The following is a 16,540-nucleotide window of genomic DNA, read 5'->3' as shown; positions in this document are numbered from 1 at the left end:
GATGGATGAATAACGTTCATACAGAGGGAAAAAGACTTAGAGGAAAAACACACACACACACACACACACACACACACACACACAACAAAACCCTAAAGTGTTGTTAGGAGCTGGTGATAAGGATCAGTGGTGATTTTTCTATTTTCCCTATCCTCTAGAGCTTTGTATTGTGGTAATAAGATTGTTATAATAACAGATAATTATGACCAAAATGAAATTAGAGCCAAAATTAAGGGCATTGTCTAATGAAGCAGAACCCTGCTTATAGAACTAACAGCTCAGCTGTGGGAGCCAAGGCCTAGGGGGAGGGTTACATTTTTATATCTCACCTCTGTTCCTTCTCTTCAGAAAGAACTCTCTCCCAATTTCCTTCTGCCCCAAAATGAATCAGTGCCCAATCTAAAAATCCTGCCAAGGGATCCCTGGGTGGCACAGCAGTTTGGCGCCTGCCTTTGGCCCAGGGCGCGATCCTGGGGACCCGGGATCGAATCCCATGTCGGGCTCCCGGTGCATGGAGCCTGCTTCTCCCTCTGCCTATGTCTCTGCCTCTCTCTCTCACTGTGTGCCTATCATAAATAATAAATAAATAAATAAATAAATAAATAAATAAATAATCCTGCCAAGATTCTAAAGAGGGGAGATTTTATAATAGTTAAGACATGAAGCTTTAGAAGAGACAAATTATTTGAATGCCTTAAAATATACTGTTAGTTTTGAAGTGATCTCCTCATGACATGCACTTTTTTTTTTTTCAAAAAGCATTTTCTCCTGATTTTAACATTGGGTTGAGAACTTGATAAAGTTTACAGTAAACAGCCCTCTTAATGTCAACCAGCATGGTCCTGAAGATTGACTGTAGTCCAACTAGGGAGAGATTAGATTTAGGGAAATCGTCTCCTAGGCCTCCCTGATCTTTTATGAGGCGTTGGTCCTAAAATATTTGCCCATTATCTTCTAACCCCATAACCTTCCAGGCTAAAATAAAGCCTGCTGTGGTGGGAGCTGTGGCCATTTAGGATCAGGCCAGAAAAGTCTGGCTCCTGTGCTATCTGGTGACAAGATTCAGAGACAAGATGGGATCACCTTCGCCCTCTTCATCTCCTAAGACTCCATGGAGAGTTGGGGTTAGGGCTGCTGTGGTGACATAGATGCACTAGGAGCAAAAGTGTTATTTAAAAAAAAAAAAACCTCACCTTTTCTTTAAACTACTCAGAGGGACACTTGGGTAGCTCAGCAGCAGAGCATCTATACCTTCGTTTTTGTTTTTTTTTTTTAATAATAAATTTATTTTTTATTGGTGTTCAATTTGCCAACATACAGAATAACACCTAGTGCTCATCCCGTCAAGTGCCCCCCTCAGTGTCCGTCACCCATTCACCCCCACCCCCTACCCTCCTCCCCTTCCACCACCCCTAGTTCGTTTCCCAGAGTTAGGAGTCTTAATGTTCTGTCTCCCTTTCTGATATTTCCCACACATTTCTTCTCCCTTCCCTTATATTCCCTTTCACTATTATTTATACCTTCAGCTTAGGGCTTGATCCCAGGCCAGGATCAAGTCCACATTGGGCTCCCTGAGGGGAGCCTGCTTCTCCCTCTGCCTGTGTCTCTGCCTCTATCTCTCTGTCTCTCATGAATAAATAAATAAAATCTTTAATAAAATTAAAAAATACTACTCAGAAACCCACTTAGACACAGGGTCAGGTTGTGGTACTTGAACTTTTGGGTAAAGATCAGGTTTGAGAATTCCTAATGTAGAAGATTCCAGGGATGCATCCTCCACATCAGGGAATTCCTGGTCCATCCTTACTGGGCAATTGCCTAGGGGATCTGGGTTTTATTCCAGGCTCTGCCAAGAACTTACTGGATGACTCTCCTCAAGTTACTTTGCTTCTTTGGGACTCAGTTTCCTCATTTTGTTCCTGCAAAATGGGAACAATAATCCTCACTTCATTGGCTTGTAGCAGAGATGAACCACAATAAGGTAGGTGAGGGGGCCTGACCTATGGAGGTGCTCAATCATTTTAACCCCCTCCTTCCTTCTTTCACCACAAAGAATCAGGACAGTGCCCAGTGCACTCAAGGTTATGAGCTGCTGCACCGACCCATGCTAAGTCCCTCTATATATACCACCTGAATCGGGACTTTTAATTAATGCCAGGTGGACTCCAGCTCAGCTCTAACCCAGTCCAGGAGCTCTGAGTCATGTTTCATCCAGGATTTATTGCAGGAGCATTTTGGGAAGGACTAGTGCTGCTCTGGGTGAGGGGGGCCACACCCTGGTGCTTGGGACTTGGTGGCAGTGGTTGCATTTTGTTGTTGGTTTGTTTGTTTTAAAATATCCACATCCTGTTCCACAGCTGGGGCATAAAATCAAGCTTTAGTTGTGGGATTTTTGTTTACTTTATTCGCTGGCTGAGCTGGTCAGGAGTTTAACAGAGGTCAATGCCTTTATGTTGCTTGGAATCTGCGAAGAGACTCCAGCAGCTTCTGGCTACTAAATCTGCTGGTGTGAAAAAAAGAACTTAAAAAAAAAAAAAAAAAAAAAAGGTTGACCCTCACAGTCTGGCTGCTTTTAGGATAAATTCATTTTTGTTTTGCTTAAAAAACAATAACAACAAACTTGTAAATGTTTATGTGTTTTTGTTTGCACAGGCAGCTTTGGCAATGGGAATTTTTGGTAGAAAAAATAATTAGAGAAATAAATGGCAGCTCTCACAGCTGCAAATCATTGATTCAGCTTCACTTAGGGAAGGAGGGAGGGAGAAGAAAAAGGGGAAACAAAAAAGAAAAAGAAAGACAAAAAGAAAAAAGCCATTAGCTTTATTGCCAGAGGATGGCTCCCTGTCAGTTCCCATGAAGTCTTCCTCACATCCTTTCTCTCAGAACACTTCAGAGGTCCTGAGAGTATTTGATTTGTAAAGGCTGAGGGCAGACAAAATAGAGCAGCTCAAAAAATATCTTTCAAAATTTAGTAACATTGCATGCAATCCAAAATAAACCCAATACATGTTTATTAAAGAAAAATGGAACATATCGAAAAGAAGAAAGAGAGGGGTACCTGGGTGGCTCAGTTGGTTAAGCATCTGCCTTGAGCTCAGGTCATGATCTTGGCTTCTTGGGATCCAGCCCCTGGTTAAGCTCCTGCTCAGCAGGGAGTCTACTTCTCCCTCTGCCCCTCCCCAACCCCCACCTCCTGCACTCTCTTTCTCTCAAATAAATCTTAAAAAAAAAAAAAAAAAAAAGAAAGAAAGAAAAAGAAAAAGAATTCCTGGTTGTCCAAACACAACTATTGTTGATGTTTTCATGCACTTTCTAGCAACCCTTTTGCTTTATATATGTTTCCTCATTTGTTTCTCATAGATGTAATGACAGGGGTGTGGATGCTTCTGCACTCTGCATCTTTCACATAACGGATAATGGCATTTATGAAAGCCTTGCTATGTGCCAGGTTCTGTCCACTACTACTCAGTATCCCTCAACCTGCCTGACATTCTCACCTCTCCATCATCAGCCCCGGCTACAGAAATGTGATTAAGTTCCTGTTTCTTTGGCATCACCTCATGTGAAAACAGCTGGATGAAGTTTCACCCAGTTTGGAGGGTATTTGAGGATGATCTTACTTCAAATGAGCTATATGACATGAAATTTTCACCATGGGAAGCCTCAGGTATGTGTATATAGGGGGAGGGGCGTTGCTTAGTTTTTTATTTCTACGCAGAGGGAGTAACGTGACTCTTCTTTCTGGAGATTTTACTAAGTTGAGTTCAGACATTTACAGTTTTAAAAGTTTACTATAATTTTATGGATGGGTTCAATATATTTCAAAATAATCATAATTTTTCTCCAGAGGGTACATGTAAGAAATTATACTTGGCCTAATGTCCTCTGAAGGCATTGATTTGATGTCAGGAAGAATTTTTTAAAAAGAAAACTTTAGAAAAGTCTAACCTGTCAGAATGGGATCTTGTTTGAAATCCAAAGAGGAGACATGCGATGAGACTTTTCATGGCAGTTGGCCAAGAGAGGCACACTTTTCCAAGGACACCCAGGGCAGGTGTCCAACCTAGGAATGTTGAAACACCCAACTTGATTGGCATTCAGCTTTCAGAGCAATGAAACTGAAGTACAAATAGAGGCATCTATGATGCCAAATGGGAGAGGTAGGCATTGGATTAAATTGTGTCAAATATGAAGCTTAACTCAAAATTCCTGTGGATAGACATTCCAAAATGTAATAATGAATCTGCTTCTCATATGACAGCTCTAGGTAATAATGAATCAGAGTAAGACATGAAGATATACTCACACATATTCCAACCCATAGGACAGCAAATGGGTATATAAAAAACATTACATTGTTTTCCATTAAGTTGAAAATTATTAGAGGTCTCTGAATCATTATAACTCTAAACATTAATTTTCAAATGGCTTCTATTACATTTAATGATTCTCCTTGAGCAATTTCATATAAAGCAGCTTGAAATGGTAATAAGGACTGCACTTAAAACACTTCACTAAAACTTAGTAAGAAATGCTAGTGGCTCATGACATGGATAGCATTATTTTCCCTATTTTATAGAGCCGGGTCAGGACTAGAGTGAGGCAAGTGAGTTTCTCAGAGTACAAAATTTAAGGAGGCATCCATTCTCAGGCTCCTTAAATTTTGTCAAGCCTACAAGTGAGTGCTTCCTTAAATTTTGAGCCCTGAGTGCCTCACTTACCTCAAGCTAGTCCTAGTGCTTTTACAGATGAAGGAACTGAGGCTCTAAGAGGCTAATTGTCTGAAGTCCTCATCTAATAAGTGGCAGAGTGAAAACTTGAGCCTGGACTTGATTAGCCCCAAGTGAATTCAGTTCTTCATTTACTAAATATTGGCTGCAAGTCTAAGATAGGAACCATGGAAACACAACTTCCGCCCTTCAAGAATTAATAGACATGGAAGGAAACAGACATGTGTGTAATAATATGAACTGTACATTATCTTAACAGTAGATATCAATTGGCATCCCTTAGGGAATGAACATTCTTTGTTTGCAAAAACATCCTGATAAATTCCTGAGGTGAAGGAGAAAGTCTGTGTTGGCAGAAAAATAAAGAACAAATAAAGTGCTTAAATTGCTCATGGGAAAATAGAAGAAGGAGAAGGAGAGAGAGAGGAGAAGGAGGGAAAGAGGGAGAGAGATGGAGTAGGAAGAGCTGAGGGAGGAGGAGGAGAAGGGAAGGGAAAAGAAGGTGAGCAGAGCACAGGCTGGTTTTTTAGACCTCCTTGCCCCCCTTAGCTTGGTGGTACCCTTGAGCAGGGCACAATCTATGTAGCCTTATTTGATGGCCCTGGTCATATTGGGGTCAACATTGGGCAGACCAGAGGCAGCATGCCTAGAAGCGGGGGGTACATTTGGGGACAGATCCCTGGGAATTCACAGAAGCCATTGGAAAGGCTTCAGACTTCCATAAGTCTTTGTTCCAAGGGGCTCTCAGGAACAGGAAAGACCATCTGAGGTCTAAAGTTAAAGCATCCAATAAGGTGAGTGCTATAAGTTTGGTAATATTTCCCCAATTTTACAGCTGATGATATTGAGGCCCAGGGAGACTAAGTAACTTGTTCAAGGTCCTCCAGGCAGCGAGGCCCAAAGCTAATAATGATAGGTAGATCTCTGGTGATGGATACTCTCTGCAGACATGGTTCTCAGCATCTATTTTTTTCTTTCCAGTTTGATTGAGATTTGATGGCTCTGTAGCATTGTATGAATCCAAGGTATATGAAATAATTATTTATTATGTCTAGATATTATGAAATGATCACCACAATAAGTTCAGTTGACATCTATCACCTCACATAGTTACAATTTTTTTTCCTTGTGATGAGAACTTTTAAGATAGACTCTCTTAGCAACTTTCAAATATACAATACAGTATTATTAATTGCAGTCCCCATGCAATATGTTACATCTCTAGGACTTTCTTATAACTGGAAGTGTATACCGTTTTTTAAAAAAGTAGGCTCCACACCCAGTGTGGAGCCCAATGTAAGGTTTGAACTCACCACCCTGAGATCAAGACCTGAGCTGAGATAAAGAGTCAGACACTTAACCAACTGAGTCACCCAGGTGCCCCAGAAGTTTATACTTTCTGACCACCTTCACCCATTTCATCAAGTTCCCACCCTGCTTCTGGCAACCACCAGTCTGTTTTCTGTATCAATGAGTTTGGTTTCTTAGATTCCACAAATAAGTGAGATTATACTGTTTTTATCTTTCTCTGTCTGACTTATTTCACTTAGCATAATGCCCTTAGGGTCTACTCATGTTGTCACAAATGACAGGATTTCTTTATTTTTTTACAGTTGAATAATATTCACATTTTCTTAGTCATTCATCTGTCAGTGGACACTTAGGTTGTTTCCACATCTTGGCTGCTGTAAATGATACTGCTATGAACATGGGGGTGCAGGTATCTTTTTGAGATGGTGATTTTGTTTCCTGGTTTTCAACATCTTATTTGAATCATGTCATTCCTGTGACATCGATACTTATTTTGTCCCCATTTTACAGTTGAGGAAACCAAGATACAGAGAGCTTAAGTAACCTGCTCTGGGTTACAAATCATATGTGATGGAGCTGAAATTGAAATCTAGGCAGTCTGATGTCAAAGCAGGCAACCATGTTGCTCCTTTGACTTCAGCACCAGCAAAGTCTGGTCTTTTCAGTATATTAACAGTCAGTTCTTGGCATATAGATGTCAAATGTGATGCCAATAATTTCATATATAAGGGATTTCAAAGGCATACCTCTGGGGAGTTCATGATCTCAGTCACATTGTAAGAAACAAATTGCTGGAGTTTAGTGTCTTTAATTCAGATTGCAAGCACAGTATTAGCAGTGGGGTGAAGTGTTAGTAGTATTCATCTTATTAAATGAACTTCTGTTTCCTGGAATTTGACAGCATTCCCATATTCCCATATACATATAGATAGGCTGGGATGGTTGACCGAGAAAGTGTAAGTATACTTCCTAATGCAACTTGCTTAGTTATAAAAACTATAGAACTGAAGTCAAGGGGTAAGCAGTCTAAATTTTAGCACCCCTAGAAAAAAGGCATTCTTTTATTTGTCCAACTATACAGTCATTATATCACTCCCTTCCCAATTTAGTGCCAATATGACACATAAAGATTGGACAAAGAAATGACATGTAGTAAGGGTTTTTGACAGGGAAGTGGGCATAGTCCAGAATATTTGAAAAATGACACTGCTTTCATCTACTTTGAGATCGAGATTGAATATTGTGGTAGATAGACTGCAAAAAAAAAAAATGCCTGCAGTTCTTCAAGTATTTTGCAATATGACTTTGTCAGCCATTAGGAGATGGAGTCTTTTTCCCTAACTGCTGAATCTGGGCTGCCTTGTGACTTGGTTTGGCTGGTAGAATGGGACAGAAGGTATGATATGCCAGGTCTAAGCCTCAGGTCGTGTACACCTCTTCTCCTCCCTTGCTCTTCTGCCTTCAGCATGAGAACAATACTGAACTCACCTGCTGGAGATGGGACACTGTGGAACAGAGCTGAGTCATCCCAGCTGAGGCCATCCTAGATCAGCCATTTCCAGCAGACTTTCCAGCTAGTGGCAGACACATGAGCAAGCCCAGCTGACATGGGAGCCCATTTCAGATCAGCCTAGATGTTCAGCTAACCCTGAAATTTTTGAGAAACAATAAACGGTTGTGATTTTAAGCCACTCATTGTTGGGGCAGTTTGTTATGCAACACTACTAATGGCAATAGATAAATGATAAAAGTACCAAAGGCAAATCTCATCAGTGACACAGGAAGTCTGTTCCCCTCCAACATGCCCTCTTTCCTATGTCCCTGCTGGCTTCTTTTGCATTTGCTTCCACTAGTGCCTGCAGCTCCACCCTCACCCAGACCCACAGAAGTCAGGCCATGAGTTACCTACTTAGAAAAGGTGGCCAATTCTTATATTACAAATGTACAGAGGAAACCACACTCATGCTCCCCTAGTCAAGAAAAACAGGTCACCAACATGGAAGAAATCCAGATCTTTCTCTCTTATTCCCACACTTATATTTTAATCCATTTCCACTTCAATCCCCAACCATGGCTTCCCTTTCAGTTTAGAGAGAGCTATAGCAGAGAATTTAAAATAAGGAAACCTGCAGTTGCACAGATCTGGATTTAAACTCTGGCTCTGCTGCTTACTAGCTGTGAGTCCTTGGAAATGTGCCTTAACTCATTGAACTTCAGTTTTTTTGTACTAAAAATGGGGATGATACTCTTTAGGGTTATTGTGAGGATTAGGTGAAGTATGTGTTTAGAACATATGAAGTGCTCAATAAATAATAGTTTTGACTAATTGGTTAATTACCTGACCCATTCTCTCCAGTTCCTACCTCTGGGGCTCCCTTTCAGGACTCTGGTTTGGATTCATACTGCCCCCCCCACCCCCTCACCCCATATTCCCAGGAAACCTGTTCACTTAGGACCTGAGCCCAATCTCTAGTCCCTGTGAGCACCCAGGCTGATGTCCTAGTGTGCCCTGGTGCAGATTCACTTTGGAATGGCATAGAATGGATTCAAAGTCCTTTTGCAAGTGGGTCAGTGGGCAAGCCTGCCTCCCCAAACCCCCAAGCTCTGCTGACCGCTTGCTATTATTTTCACATGATGCAATGTTCCCTCGCCCCTTTGGAGCTGTATTAAGTTTCCTTCCATTCCCATACACTTCAGAGACTGCTGCCCCTCTCACATTTCAGACGCTGACCCGCTCCTTTGCACTTTTCCCTTCTGCTTGTCTGGAGACCTGCATAATGAAATTCAGACAGTGGTGCCAGCTGGCCTCTGCCTAACTTCCCCTCAGTATGGGTGACGAGGGCTGGGCTGCTCAGCCTGGCAGGGAGCGTGCCCCTCCAATGGCCTAGACGTAGAATGGGGCCAGAGTGCCTGGTGACTTCATTTCTTTCTGTCAGGTCAGAGGTTCCTCACTCTAAGGAGAAAGGTAAACAATTTTGATCTGACTGTGGGGGCAGGAGCAGGGTGGAGCATACATGTGATATATAAAATGAAACAAGCTTTCCAAAAACAACAAAGCTGAATCCTAATAACTTATATTTGTGGAGCACTGTGGCTTGAAAGCTCTTTTCACACACAGTGTCTCATTCGATTCTCACAACAGCCCCAGGAGGAAGGCGGGACAAGGATTAACATCCCTGTTTAACCATGAGGTCACACAGCAAGTTGGGTGACAGTGTCCCAGCCCACACACAGGTCTCTGGACCCCACACCCAGCACTCCATCCTGTTTTATGCTGTCTTCTCTCTTGTGTTTTACACCAGGACTTCGGCCCAACATTTGTAAAACTTTCCCATAGCAACATCCCTTACGGCGGAGGGGAATGAACATCCTGGAAATGCAAAATTACTACCAGACTTTGTGTTTTATCTAAAAAAAAAAAAAAAAGCCATTCAGACTCTGAATTCTAATTCAATAATTATGTCATATTTATATTAAATATCGTTTCATAGTCTTAATATAAAAGTAAGGTTTTATTCTTTCAGATAAAATATTCCAGGAACATGGCTTTGCTTAACCCCTGGTAACTTCAGGGGTTTGTGACACTAGGTTCTAGACACTTTCAACCAGTGGGCAAGATGAGTGTGCAACACACACTCATATAACCACAGCAACCGTCTGAAGAAATGCTTGTATTAGCCTCTAGTAAGGATGTTATTTTTTAATTGGAATTGTTGGCTGGGTCTTCCTTTAAACCATCTGCCCCAAGCATTCCATTCTGTGTTGACAATGGAAAGACACATGTTTGTAAGGTATGTTTAGCATCTGAGAGGCTGAAGGAATGAGTTTTCGGGCATTGCCAGATGCAATGAGTGCATATATAGAGCAGAATCCATGCACTCGAGGTGGGAACCAAAACTGGGGAGCAAGCCTAGCCAAACGACTAGCTGTGGAGTGTTCAGGTAAGGGGCTGAACACAGGATTCAGGTCCTTGGAGTTGCTGAAAGCTCTATATAGTACCTTACATCACCCTTTGGGCAACTCTTTCCAGGCAGAGCCTTGAATAGAGATCCCACTGTCACCCAGGGAATACTCTCCTCTCTACTCCCTGCAAGAGGCCAGGATCTCTAAATTGTAATTCTGACTCCAAAGGGCTCTGCTGGCTCTAGCTAGCCTTCTCAACCTTGGCTATTCATCCTAGACCCTTGTCAGTGGGCTGTTTGCTTCAGAGAGGCCTCCTGATGCTGGCAGTCTATGCAGGTGGTAGGGACAATTGCAGCATGCTCATCAGAACAGATGAGATGTAGCCCCAAGTCAGGCGTGGGGAGTCTATGGTGAGATCTGATTCCTTTGGTGTGTGTTAAGCAAATGGGAATATATTCCGAAGTGCTCTTGCAATCAATTCGTTGCAACCATGGGCTTGAGATTTGCTGAAGGAAAGAAAGAAGGGTGATCTCAATAGCTAGCATGTACACAAGCTGCTTCTGTGCCAAGTACTAATCTAAGCATCTTAAATGCATTAGCTCATTGTCTTCTCACCACAGTCCTACAAGGTAAATGCTATTGTGATCATCCCCTTTTCCCTATTAAGGACACTAAAACATAGAGGGGCTAAGCAATTGGCCCAAAGTTAAATGGTTAGTAGGTAGCAGAGCTGGGATTTTAACCCAGGGACTCCACACTTTTAATCATACTATACTGCCTCTCATTGCCTGCACAATGCACCCAAGGATAATAGTAATAGAACCTTCTTGAGTCCTGTTTATGCCAAGCACTGTGCTCAAGTGTTTGACACGCTCTATCTCCCACAATCCCTAAAACATTTCTGGAGAGAAAGTCCTGTCATTACTTCCATTTTCTAAATGAGGAATCTGAGGCTTGGAGATGTTAACTTGCCAGACATGACATAGCTAGGAAATGACTCAAAAGCCCATGCTTTTAATCATTCTGTTTTACTGCCTTCCATGTACACTGCATATGCTGTAAATAGCACAAAACAAATGAAACAGTTTTGCACAGAATCTTCTTTGTATTCTGGACACTAAATAGATGCAAATTCATTTCTGAGGAAATGGTATCGGATTTGAGATCTGGGAGGCAAACAATATGATGAAAAGCGAGGGACCTCGAGCTCGTGGTCAGAAGATCTAGGTTCACATCCTGTCCTTGGTCTTCATGTTCTAGCCTCAGCTTCCTCATTTGTAAGGTGGCAGTGACAGTGAAACCTACCTATGGGGATTACATGGTAAAGCATATGTGGTACTGTTATTATTTAACATGAGTAGGTGGGTTTTTTTTATTGCTTTTGTTTCTGCATTACAGTTCCCTCTTGGTGCTGTACATTCTAAGGATTCTGATAACTATATAATCACATGTATCTACCATTTTAGTACCATAAAGAATAGTTTTAGTGCTCTAAAAATCCTTTGTGATCCACCTGTTTATCTCTCCTTCACCCCAGCCCACAGCAATCACTCTTTCTACTATCTCCATAGTTTTTCCTTTTTCCAGAGGATCACATGTAGTAGGAAACATGGTATGTAGCCTTTTCAGGTTGGCTTCTTTCACTTACAATATACACTTACAATAGGTCATTTCACTCCTTCATAGTTCATTTCTTTTCAGTGCTAAATAATGTCCCCTGGTCCAGATCATTATAGTTTATGTATTTATTTATCCTTTCCCAAATCAATACAGCTTTTATAGTGTCTTTAAAATATTATAAATAAGTCTGAAAAATCATCTTGCTGTTTCTGTAGCTGGACAACTTAGAACTTATTCATCAGCCTCCTGCAATGATCCTTATTCAGAAACATAGATATTAGCCATCTAAAAGTTTTCTGATATCCTTGTTTTCAACTGGCTTGCTGAATCAAAGCAGCTGAGTTTGATGCATGTTCCATGTCACTTCCGTCAAGAACGAACTCGTCTTTCTGGGCTTGAGATACTGAAGAAGCAACATCTGGCCTCATCTGAACTCTGCAGATGGATTTTTCACCCAAGAAATTTTGGATTTCAACAAGAGAACTGTTCTCCTGAAAAACAACATTGATGGGGAAGTAAGCACACACAGACCTCATCTGGTGACAGAAGCCTAGTATGACGCCGTTGATCGTGTTCCGTACATGACTACAGATAGTGTGAACAGTAGCCAGTTCTTTCCTGGTTCTCCACAATTTGTCAACTCAGAGCCTCTTCTTTTTCTTTCTAAGGAGACTGAACTCTACATTAATGTGATTGAAGCCCCTTCATAGGGTTCCTCTGGGGCTCTTCACGATAACAGTGGGTCCCTTCAGAGTGATGTCCACATCTCTTGGGATATTGACAGTCTGATTGCTGAGAATAGTCTTCATTTTTGCAGGAGCTGTGGCAAAGAGCTATGGTTTATTTATTAAGGTTTTTTTTTAAGCCCAACTCTTCATCTTACAGATGAGAAAACTGAATCCTAAAGAAGTTGGGAAAATTTGCTGGAGTCCTATAGCTAGTTGGTGACAGCGTCATGACTTGAAAATAACTCTTCAACCTCCAGTCCAGCAATTTTGTTACTTTACTGGGCTGAGTGAGGTTCTGACATTTTCTAGTTTGTGTTTTAGGATCTCCTCTTGTTACTTGCATCCATTTGCTAAACTACTACTTCTCTTGTATTTGTGGAATTAGAGGTAAAAAAGAGTTTGGATAAGGCAAATGCACATCCTCTATAACGGTCTAGAGGTTTAAGAGCTTCCACTTCTTTCCCCATGTAAAAGTTTTTTTTTTTTAAGATTTTATTTATTTATTCACGAGAGACACACAGAGAGGCAGAGACACAGTCAAAGGGAGAAGCAGGCTCCATGCAGGGAGCCCAATGTGGGACTCGATCCTAGGACCCAGGGATCATGACCTTAGCCAAAGGAAGATGCACAACTACTGAGCCACCCAGGCATCCTCCATGTGGAAGTTTTCCAAGAGCAGCTGAAAAATAGCAAAGTTGGAAGAGGGATGTTTGATATCCCCTGTCTTCCGCTTATCGTTGTAGGACATGCCACCAAATGATGATGTGAACTGGAAGACAAGGAAGGCCTAGTAGGGATTTAAGGTAGTCTTATCTGTTGTAAGGGCAGGTGCAGTGTAGTAAGAAGGAATCACTAAAAAAAGAGATCCAGTAGGGAACAAAGGAAATCCTACACTTAGGTTCAAAAAGGCAACTATGCAAGATGTAGGAATGATAGAATATTCCACACAGAAAGGGCCTTGGGGTGCTAGTCATATAAGCTCAGTAGGAAATAATATTGCTATGTGGTTGCCTAAAAAGCTATTGCACTCTTAGAGTGCTTTAACAGGGCTGCTTACCAGTCCTGAGCCTGTCACAAACTGAGTGAGAAACTCTAGTTTTTAAACGTTGAAGAGTGAGGAATGTTGTAATCCCTCTGTATTCTGTATTTAATGCAGATGTGTAAGAAGGCCCATTTGCAGATGTCATGCCTAAACCGTGTACTGACAAGCTGGACTATAACCAGAGGCTGCTGACTGGGCAGTGGGCATTGGAAACGAACTTTATAGGGGGCTTCTAAGTACTAGGCACTGGGCCAGGGCTTTATCTACATGGGCCTTTATCTACCTGGTCTTCACACCAATCCTGGAATATAGTTCTTATTAATCTCATCTGCATATTTTTAGAGGAAGAAGCTCACCCAAGATTCCTCCCCTTGAAAGTGGCTGCAGTGGCTTCTAACACCACATTCTTTCCACTATCAGGAAAGTGAAAGCTTGTAAAAACCATATAATAAGTGGACAGCTGAAGAAACGAGGCACACACAGCTATCCAAATAGATCTGAAATATTGTTAAGTGGAACGGGGAGCTAGATTTATTCTTCTTTGGTCCTGGAGAAAATTAGAGCCAGAAGGTAAGTGTTACAGGGAAGCACATAGAAAGTTAATGTCGGGAAGGAAGAACCTTTTTTTTTTTCTTTTTTTAATTCATGAGAGACGCAGAGAGAGAGGCAGAGACACAGGCAGAGACAGAAGCAGGCTCCACACAGGAAGCCTAATGTGGGACTCAATCCAGGGTCTCCAGGATCACGCCCTGGGCTGAAGGCAGTGCTAAACCGCTGACCCACCCGGGCTGCCCAAGGAAGAACTTCCTATCAGAAGATGGTTCAGTAAATGATCCAGCTGCCTTAACTCATCCCGCGTGCCTCCTCACTGGAGGAGCATTCAAGGAGAAGCAGACTGGCCAATTGTCAGGGGGTGTTATTCATTCACTCAACCAATATTTAATAAGTAACTATGATGTGTTACCACTGTTTTAGAACTTGAGGTTTCAGCAAAGAACAAAACAGAACAAAAAGTATATATTCCTGCCTTCATAGGCTTTACATTGCAATGGAATATAGTGGTAGAAGTCCGCACAGCATTCTCTGGTATATTCAACTAGTGGACCCCCAAGACACCAGTCATAGATGGACGTCTGTGCCTGCCAGTGTTCCCTCAGCTCATACCACTGCTGGGCATGCTGGCTCAACCTCTAAATCTCAAATCCTGTGAATCTTTGCTAAGGGCACTCTGTGGTCACTGGAGCCCCTTCTACCTGTATGCTAGAAGTGATGAAGGAATTGACATTCCTCCAGCAGCTGTCACCCAATGACTGATGGGATAAAGACTGTGATCTTCTTGTCTCTCAGTTGGGATAACTGAGACACAGGATCCATGCTGCTTCCCTGTGTTCCTCAACAGGATGAATATCCAGTTGTCCACAGTGGGACCTTGCTTGATTGATTCTTTCTTGTCCCTATCTCTTTATCCATTGCCCTACTAGTGGTCCCTGGAGCTACCTCCCAAATAAACTGCATGCTCTTGAATTCTTTCCTCAAAGCCTGCTTCTGGAGGATTCCAAAATAAGAGAATCCTCATGTTTCATGAGCACTGGCTGAAATCAATGGACTTGAGTTTTCATCATGGCTCTTGGCTCTGTGCAAGGCACTAACTCTCCTAGATCCTCATATTATCACTTGTAAAATAAGAGCATCAGACTAGATGAAATATATTTGCATATATATTTGAAATATATATATCTATATTCACACCTACAGGCATGACTAGTGTTTAATTTTGTAGCCTCCTTTATGTGGTTTTGGAAGAGCCTTCACATTCTTGTCCCATTAATCCTCAAAATACCTCTGAATTAGACTGAATAGAGACAATTTTGCCTATATAAGAGATTAGACAATTGCACCACCCTAGTGATGGGTTTCCTTTTTTCTCTTCTAAACATTTTAACTAACGTCCCAGAGTTTGAGTGATTCCTATCCTATTTTCCTAGTCTCCATCTCCAATTTGATATAGAGAACAAGTTTTCTGTTTCTTGATTATTGAATTAGGAGGTTATGGCCAGCAAATGACTAGACTCCATGGCTAAAATAAGAAGGGATCCAGAGCCTTTGAAATATAAAACTCTATCTTCAAGAGCCCATACAGGTTAGGTGTTGTGTGGGACTAGAGCGTGGGGGTAGATTCAGGTTGGGACTACATGCAAATTGGTTTGTGATTCACATACCCACTCTCTGATAAGAGGTAGCATGGATACATTTTTATATTTTTATATAGTTTATAAAAACACTTTTACATGTTTGATCTCACTAGCCCTGTGAGATACAATTTTTACTACTCTCATTTTGGTAGGACAACAGAGGCTGAGAGGCTCAGTTGAGTGGATGTGATAAATGTGAAGTATCCCTTAAAATGTTAAGGCAGATGCCCATAGAGGCTTATCACGCCCAGACCTGTTCAGTGGAAAGCTGTTGTTATGAGTTCTCTTGTATCTGTGTAGATTGAAACAGAAGGGGCTTTCTAGAATACACTGCAAGAACTCAATCATAAAGAGGGGAAAGAGTAAAGACAGTGATGCTACAGATTCCTTGACGCGATGATTAGACAGATGATTCCATGTCACTATGCAGAGAGAGAAATCAGGCGACAGCACTCCAGTAAACTTTAGAGATCATCCTGTTCCAAATTCCAATGTGGTCCAGGGCAGGGAGAGGTACTTTCTTTAAGGTTACACAACTTGTAGGGTGAGCCATCGTCCTGGTTTGCCCTGAAAGTTTTGCCTTCCAGGAAACCTCTGAGTCTGGAGCAAACTAGGATGGTTGGCCACTGTACGACTGATAAATGTATTTGACACCTCCCAGTCTGTCTGGTTCCCAAATACTACTTTAACCACACAGACACTGAAGATGATCATGAGGGAGTTACTTTGCCTCTCCAAGTTCATATTCTCATCTGTAAAATGGAAATAAAAATATCAAATGTAAAAAGTTGTACAGGGTGCTTGGGTGGCTTTGTCAGTTAAACGTCTGCCTTTGGCTCAGGTCATGATCCTGGGGTCCTGGGATTGAGTCCTGTGACAGGCTCTCTGCTCAGCAGAGAGGCTGCTCCTCCCTCTCCCTCTGTCCCTTCCCCCTGCTCATGCATGCGCGTGCACACACACTCTCTCTCAAAAAAAAAAAAAAAAAAAAAAAAAAACCTCTTAAAAAACAGAGTT

At 41.8% G+C, this 16,540-nt stretch overlaps 1 long non-coding RNA gene and 1 pseudogene across 1 annotated transcript; one reads left to right on the top strand and one right to left on the bottom strand.

Moving 5' to 3' along the window:
* Window positions 1–3,604: 3,604 nt before the first annotated feature.
* LOC140594745 (uncharacterized) lies at window positions 3,605–7,728 on the top strand. Its single transcript, XR_011995964.1, has 2 exons — window positions 3,605–3,667; window positions 7,507–7,728. It is a non-coding gene; the product is annotated as an uncharacterized lncRNA (long non-coding RNA).
* A 4,067-nt stretch (window positions 7,729–11,795) lies between these two features.
* LOC112926013 (large ribosomal subunit protein uL6 pseudogene) lies at window positions 11,796–12,373 on the bottom strand (annotated as a pseudogene).
* Window positions 12,374–16,540: the final 4,167 nt, after the last annotated feature.

Source organism: Vulpes vulpes, chromosome 12, assembly GCF_048418805.1.
Source record: "Vulpes vulpes isolate BD-2025 chromosome 12, VulVul3, whole genome shotgun sequence".
Taxonomy (NCBI): domain Eukaryota; kingdom Metazoa; phylum Chordata; class Mammalia; order Carnivora; family Canidae; genus Vulpes; species Vulpes vulpes.
This window is presented reverse-complemented; position numbering and strand designations above follow the sequence as displayed.